The sequence below is a fragment of the Bactrocera oleae genome, chromosome 2 (genome assembly GCF_042242935.1).
Source record: "Bactrocera oleae isolate idBacOlea1 chromosome 2, idBacOlea1, whole genome shotgun sequence".
NCBI lineage: Eukaryota > Metazoa > Arthropoda > Insecta > Diptera > Tephritidae > Bactrocera > Bactrocera oleae.
In genome coordinates, this window is record NC_091536.1 from 18,965,059 (window position 1) to 18,972,683 (window position 7,625).

Sequence of the window (7,625 nt, forward strand, 5' to 3'; positions counted from 1 at the left end):
CAGCGAGAAAGGAAATTTTTTATTAAAATTTTGTAGTGACATTTTCTAAATTTAATTCATGAAAATAAAAATTAAAATTAGTAGATGCCTATGAGTCTGATTTACGACGCTTGATTTTTCGGAAATATATTTTTTAACTCAAAATAATTTAAAGCTTACGTTTCTTGAAATCCTCTTCACTATTTAACTTTACAATTATTAATTAAATAACTCATTTGGCATGAAACGTAATATGAACTACATTAACTATTTGGAGATATCTTTAGGATTTCTCAGTTCTTAGCCTTCTTATATTCCGAAACCGCTAAAACCGATTGTGGCGAAATTTTGTAGGGTATCTTTATAAAAGATAGAATCCTTTACAGTTTTGAGATTTTCGAAAGAGTTGCCACCTATCCCAAAAATAAAATTTACTTGAATTTATAAATCGATCAAAATATGGAAGGTATTTGAAAAATATATCAAAGAACCCTTGGATACCAATTTTTTCAACTGGAGTTGACACCAGTACAAAAATAAAATTAACCGTACAAAATGGATAGGCATGAATTATTAAACACTTTTTTAAGAAATGCAAATTTCGCGAAAATTTTTGAACAAGCCGCGTATATCAACTTTTTACTAAAAAAGTTTTGGAATAGAGTTTTCTTAATAGATGAATAGAGTTTTCTGAACAGATAAAAACTCTATTGCAAAACTAAAAAATAATAATTTAAAAATATTAAAAAATAGTGACATATTTTTATAACACAACAAACAAAAAAAAAACCTGTAAAAAGTACGAACAGTATACGTTTGTGATGTTTTTTTTCGGCAAAAATATTAAAACATTTCTAAATCTAAATAATCGGGATTATAGTAGTTAATAACTTGTTAGCAGTTAATTAGACGTTTAGTAAACTTTTTCAAAAATTTTTTGAATTTAATGTTTAGTAAAGTTTTCTTATTGCAATTTTAATTTTATTATTTTATAAAATAAATTTTTGTGTTCTTTAATTTCACAGCAAATTCGACAATTTCAAAAATACATTAATATAAATTTTCCTAGGGAATATTGTTGTACATACATAATAAATATACATAAATAAATATATAATATATAAATATGTATTTATACTCCAAAAATGACGTTGAGTAAATTAAAATTTGAAATTTTGGTAGCATATTTTTTAACATGCTTACATCAAGCTTGCACTTTACTTACAGCAGTACACTATTAGTTCATATTAAACTAAATACTCTCCTTTATGTACGTACTACATAATCGCTTTACTCTCTAATTCGCTTTATTCTCTAGTTTTCGGCAAGTCAACTTCTGAAATGAAATATTTTCTCACGTTGCTGCCACTTCGAAATATTGGCAGTGCTATCGATTAATCATCTTCGCCAACCTCTGTCAACACATCTTCGATTGGGGCGCCGCTGCGCAACGTCATTACGCCAATCGATCGGCAGTCACTCACTTGAATACTTTCTTTAACGTCAGCTATCACTATGAAGAAATTCCTTACAAAATTAATGATATTCGACACAAATAATGCTGAACTTTCACGGCATTTACTTGGCGAAAAATCCAATAATTGCTCAAATAAAAAATTGCAGTAACTTTAAAAAATCTTAAACACTCATAAATCATTGCGGAGCGAAAGGTAATGCGCCGACTGTCACAAAACGACGACGAATGCACAAAATAATTATAAACAATGCAGAGAAAATACGTTACGAAGCGCAATAATCCAAAAGTACGAAAAGTAAGCTGGCGCCATTTTTGTTAGCACATGATAAAGAACGACGCCCCGGGTGGGTAGGTGTGTGCCATGGACGAGTTTGTACTCGTAAGCATGAAAGGACCTGAGACCTAATTTGCATAATTTTCGCACGCAACTATTATTTGATCGTGTTTCGTCGATGTGTTTTACGATGTGACGCCTGTCGAATTTTATGCACATACATACATACATACTACTACTTACAATCAAACATATGCAAAGAGCTGCTCGCATTGCGGTGAGCGGCATTGCTTTGAAAATGGCACATTTTTGACTTGTGCCACTGTTATGCTAATTCAGTTTATCGATGATTTGCATATACATATGTATATTTATATGTTTGTATGCCTATATGAATGTTATTGTATTTGCGTATCCGAGTGTTTGCGCATGCGCCGCAGTCAATGCACTATTTCCGGTGCTACCACTTGCATGCACACGCATTTATGGCCGCTTTGGCGGCTTGCGTGTATGCAAATGCAGTTGCACTTATTTATTTGTATGCAAATAATTTCGATAAGCCCATGTAGTATTAGTGCAGCACCCTTTTCTTTAATTGATTTAATTACGTATTTCCACTTTCTTACTCTTCGGGGCATCTTTAGAGTGCGAAAATCTTTATATGTATGTATATGTGTTTGTAATGCCTGGTAATTCGATTTATTTCTGTTTTGATCAGCATAAATGACTTGATGATAATTAAAATATGAAAACATGCAATGAAATTTTGAAATATTGAATTTTAATTCTTCTATGGGAATATTTCTGTCAATAAGAATGCTGGGAAATGAATATGGTATAATATTATTATGCGGACAGTTTTTTCTGAAAATGAAAATATGATAGAAGTTGAAGTTGAAAGGATGATGAAAGTTTAAGAATTCCAGCGTTTTGAGCCTCCGACTATTTTGACCCTTAACTTCAAAACGTTTTTAAAAATGCTTTGATGTTTTTCAAAACTGTTCCAAACTTGATTTTAACGATTTAAAAAAGATCGCAGAAAACTATGCTTACTATTAACATAAGACTTAGTCGATTATAATTCTTTAGAGTAAAATTAAGAGTAAAATTTATTTTGAACATTTTTTAAACATTTATTGCTCATCAGTATGAGTTATTTGACACTAGTTGGAAAAGCTGAAAAAAACATCACTTTTACAATCTATAAGGAGTTAAAAAAAAGATCTTTGCAAAATCACTCGTTATATCCCATTAAAAAAAATTTTGAAATTCATCAGTGCATTTTCGAATTTTCAAATAATAAAAAAGGTAAATGTTAATATTATAAAAATATATATATTATATTTTAAGAACCCAAAGCTAATGACAAACCAAAATTTTGTGGCTCAAATAGCCATTATTACTTTCACACCTATGTATATAAATAATCATGCGTGCAGTGTCTTACAATTGACTCCCTTTAAATTGCTCTTTGTATAACCCTTATGCATTTCGTAATGATCTCTGCTTTCAAGATGACCCTTCTAATTGCTTGAAACTGACCATCACTTAAGATCAACGTTTTTTAATGCATAATTGGCGCGTGTTGGTCAAGCGAGAAACTAGTTTTCAAATTAAAATAACATAAGTGAGTTTTAACATTTTTATGGAGGTCATTTGCATGGTCAGCTGATTTGAGCGATGGTCAGTTTAAAAAGGGTGCAGTCAACGCGTGTCATGTGCGCAATTAATTAAGATGCTGAAAACGTAATGATAGGCAAATTAAATAAACAATTTAGATAAAGATTGAAAACTGGAAGTAAAGATCTCTCGCTAGGAATGAAAATTACTACACACATACGACTCGTGTGCAGTTTCTCCTTTCTGTAGTTTTAATTGGTATATTAATAATAATATATAATTCTTAAATTCCTGCAGAATTCAGTGTCTAATGCCTGGTGGTATCATACAATAAAATAATTAGAACAAGATTGTATTTTGGAGGTTTGAAGTACCATTATGCTTAAGTATCAAGTAATGGCTGAATATTTTTTGTGAACGTGGATTTATTATAGTGCTATTTAACAAAACGAATAAATACATGTGTATAAAGAGGAAAAAATTTAATTTATAATTTTTCTGAATTTTTCGTACTAACATTCATACTCTAATTATAATTTTTCAAATAATTCCCATGTTCAACACAACGGTGACGCATGTTTGTTAATTCGTAAACAAACGACCGCCATCTTGCGTCAATACTTCGTTCTACATGTTGCCCTAACAAGCAAAGAACAAATGTTTTGACGAAATGGCTGACCCCATCGCTTCGAATGGGTGATCAGCGCCGTTAAACACACGAAACCGACCAGTCAACCAACCGAGTCCTTTGCACCTTTCAACCAGCTAACCAATCAAATGAAATATCTGCGCATCTCCTGTGACCGTAACAAATTCGTCTATAATAACTAGAATTTTAAATATCAAACTGGACCCTAAACTGCAAAGTACACCAATGCAAAGAAGACAATAAAATATTCCGAAACGGGATGCTCTTGTGACCACTAAACCCTTTCATAAATTGGAAGACATTCCTGTTTGTATGCACACATGTTGGTTTATGACATATTCCGCAGCTTTGTGCGTCCAAGCGCGCTTTTCCATAACGATTTTTTTTTTTTAATTGATGGAATAGACAACAGCATTGGTTATAGCAAATGGCAACAAATCACAGAGTCGTGTCAGTTTTCGTATAAAACCTAACGGGAGTTCGTAATTTACGCGCCAAGCGCATACATACACTCACATTTTCTCAAATCACTCAGCATACGTTTAAGCCTATGCAGCATAATTTCCATCCTTTCTTCTCTTGGCAGTGTTGACCAGAGATCGTTCGCAATGGACCGGCGCATTCTTAGGCCATTCCGCTGATCGTTGTACGTTGATGAAAGGGTTTCTTTTATGCAATCTTGTTTGTCCGCTTTTTTTGGCTGGGCTTTTGTTGCTTTTACCGTTAGGGCGCGAAATTAATGCTGATGTCCGAACCGGTTTTCCAAATTATGATGCGTTTCTGATGCTGGGGTCCGTTTGGTTAGTTTTTTGGTTGATTGTACGTTCGCTTGGTTGGTTGGTTCGCTGGCAGTTTGGTTTCATCCCTTTGTCTCGGCGGCGCCCAGCTTGTTTTCCTGCAGCTATTTTAATTTTCACTATCTTTTTTACTGCTATGTAATTGTAAGAAACTGCAAATCTTTTGAAGAATCATCATCTTTTATTTTCCTTAAGTTTTTTTTTAAGGCAGAGTTTGGTATTTATCCAAAAAGCGGACAATCAAAGCATGGGAACCAAGTTGCATGCACTTCGTAGTTTTTTTCGCGAGATATAATCTAAATAACTGTTGAAGGGCAAAGCGCAAAATATGTCCGTGATTTTTCAAGCTTTGATTGTTAAAATTTTAGTCAAAATTTTAGATCTTCACATCAAAGCATATGCCATACGTAATTGTCTAACGGTTTGCTTACGTAGACAATCGCTTAATGGTTTTCCTTAAACCCTTCTGTCAAGTTAAACTCTGCAGCTCATTCTCATCTTTTAGATATGAATCACATTGGTCAAAACCTGTTTATTCTCAACTGACCAATGTCCATTTTAAGTAGTGGCTCGTGTCTTTACACTCTTTACACCCTTTATCTTCTTTATCGCTTTTGTCCACGCGCCAAACGCACACAAATTTACCGATTGGTCAGCTTTGCTGGTTCGCTCATTAGCATAAATGCTATCAATCAAACGGTCAGCGTCTTAGAAAGAGTTACAAAGTCAAAATACGATCAGCGTCGGCTCATTATCGGCTTATCCGCTGCAAACAAATGCGATGCTGAATGGTCAGTTCGACAATGCACGATCATTAGCAAGTTAAGACTTCATACACACTCGTTTGTCCTACAATTTGTATGAGTGTGTATTTACTATGCACAATGAGGTGTTGAAGGGTCTAGCACGCACTTCACACCTAAAGCAAAGAATGCACCGAAATAAAGAGCGTATTTGGTATGAATTTGCAAAGTAGCTCAAATCCAACGCCCAGAGATCACTTACCAAAGGTCAGTTTAAACTGCTTACCATAATTGCCAACTCACCTTTGGCGCAAATCAATACTGCTTCATCAGGCAATCCTACTTGAGCATATGAGATCCTCATTTCGAGTAGTTAAGGGTGGCGAACATTGCATTTCTATAAATTAAGGTAATTTACCCGAAAAAGAACAGAAAAAAATAAATATTAAAATTTCCCTCAAAATATGCACATAAAGAATGCCATTGAGGAAGGAGGGTAGACAGCGACCGAGACAATAAATCTGTGGTTGAACGACGCCTTTTGGCATTTAAGGATATGCAACAATAGCGGTAAAACCCCCAGCATGGTAAAGCTATTCACAGTTTTAGGAGAATACAAAGAAGACAAAGTATAAAAGGCAATGCAATACTCGTAATGTCTTGGGATAATTTAACTGTATTTCCAATAAACGAAGATGCGTCGAAGTGGTGTCCTGCGGGCCTTAAAGCGAAGCATACGCACGTAAAATATGTGTGTGTTTTGTTTCCGAAAATAAATACTTAATTTCTGAATAATTTCATTGAAATATTTCCTCAAATAAAAAATTTTGTCGTCAATTAAGGTTCGCCCGTTATTGCGCTGCTCAATTAAGATCTCAGATATTATATTTTCAATTTTCTCACTAATAACTGTCAATGTTTATTAAATATTTTGTTTGTGTTTGGAGAGAGAAGTGAATAGTTTTAAGCCATCTCTGCTTTGTGATTTCTCCGTTTGCTATGTTTGAGCTCTGCTCTTTCACCAAAAAACTTATTTAACTAACGAAAGTAAAAAGAAAGTTATCGAGACGAATTTAATATTAGGCTATTCTGTCTACGTTTGGTTATTTCAATATATATGATTTGTTGCAGTTGTTCGATGCGCCACTCTCCACCGTCTGGTAAGGTAATACTGGGGTTTCCAGTTGTCGCGTTTTCGTTGACTTGACCCTCATGTGACATTTACATCTGTTTGGAATAACGTGAATTTATTATTTCTGATTTGATGACTACCAGTATATGGACAATAAAATGCGCAGAACAATAGGAAACATTGCTGATATATGAGCAAATTTATGTAAAACGATCACGCAATTTAGATAAAAAAAATAATCTTGGATAAAAAATATTATTTTATTACTAAAATACGTCGATTGTCCTTTTTGAAAATCTCGGTTCTGGATAATAGTAAATCTAGCAACATGTTATATACTGATGGTGACTTCATTATTAACAGTAATTGTCTGTGTAAAGTGTAGTGTAGGTTTTTGAAATGCTTTTTTCGGCTTCAGAATCAACTATGCAAGATTTAGGGGTCAAATCCTAGCAGACGCATTCACTTAACACTCAACTAAGGTCAGCGCGTTCCAATAAGTGGATGAAAAGAACACATAACTGTTAATTTTTAAATCTGTATTGCCTCGAAATTTGAACAAATTCTCTCATAACAACCGACAGGCTCTGCTGTTTAAATTTATTTATCTGAATCCACATTGGTTATTCGCGAGCTATGAATGGTAGTAATATTTTCTCGATTTTCATGAAGTCACAGTACGATTTTAAAAGGCGGAATCTGTTTGGAAATCTCTTAAGAGAATCACTTGGTTTTATTTCGATACAGTTTAATATATTATATACAGTGGCGTAGCTACCGGTGCGGAAGTTTATTATTTACAATATTGAAGTAATAACAAAAGACAATAATAACTAAGCCAGAAAAGGAATTGTTATACAATTAAAATTTCTTCTTTCTAGCTTTGGCAGCTGCAAACTCAGCAATAACTTCACCTCGTGTTCGATCGCTAATATACCAAGATTGCTAAGCCGC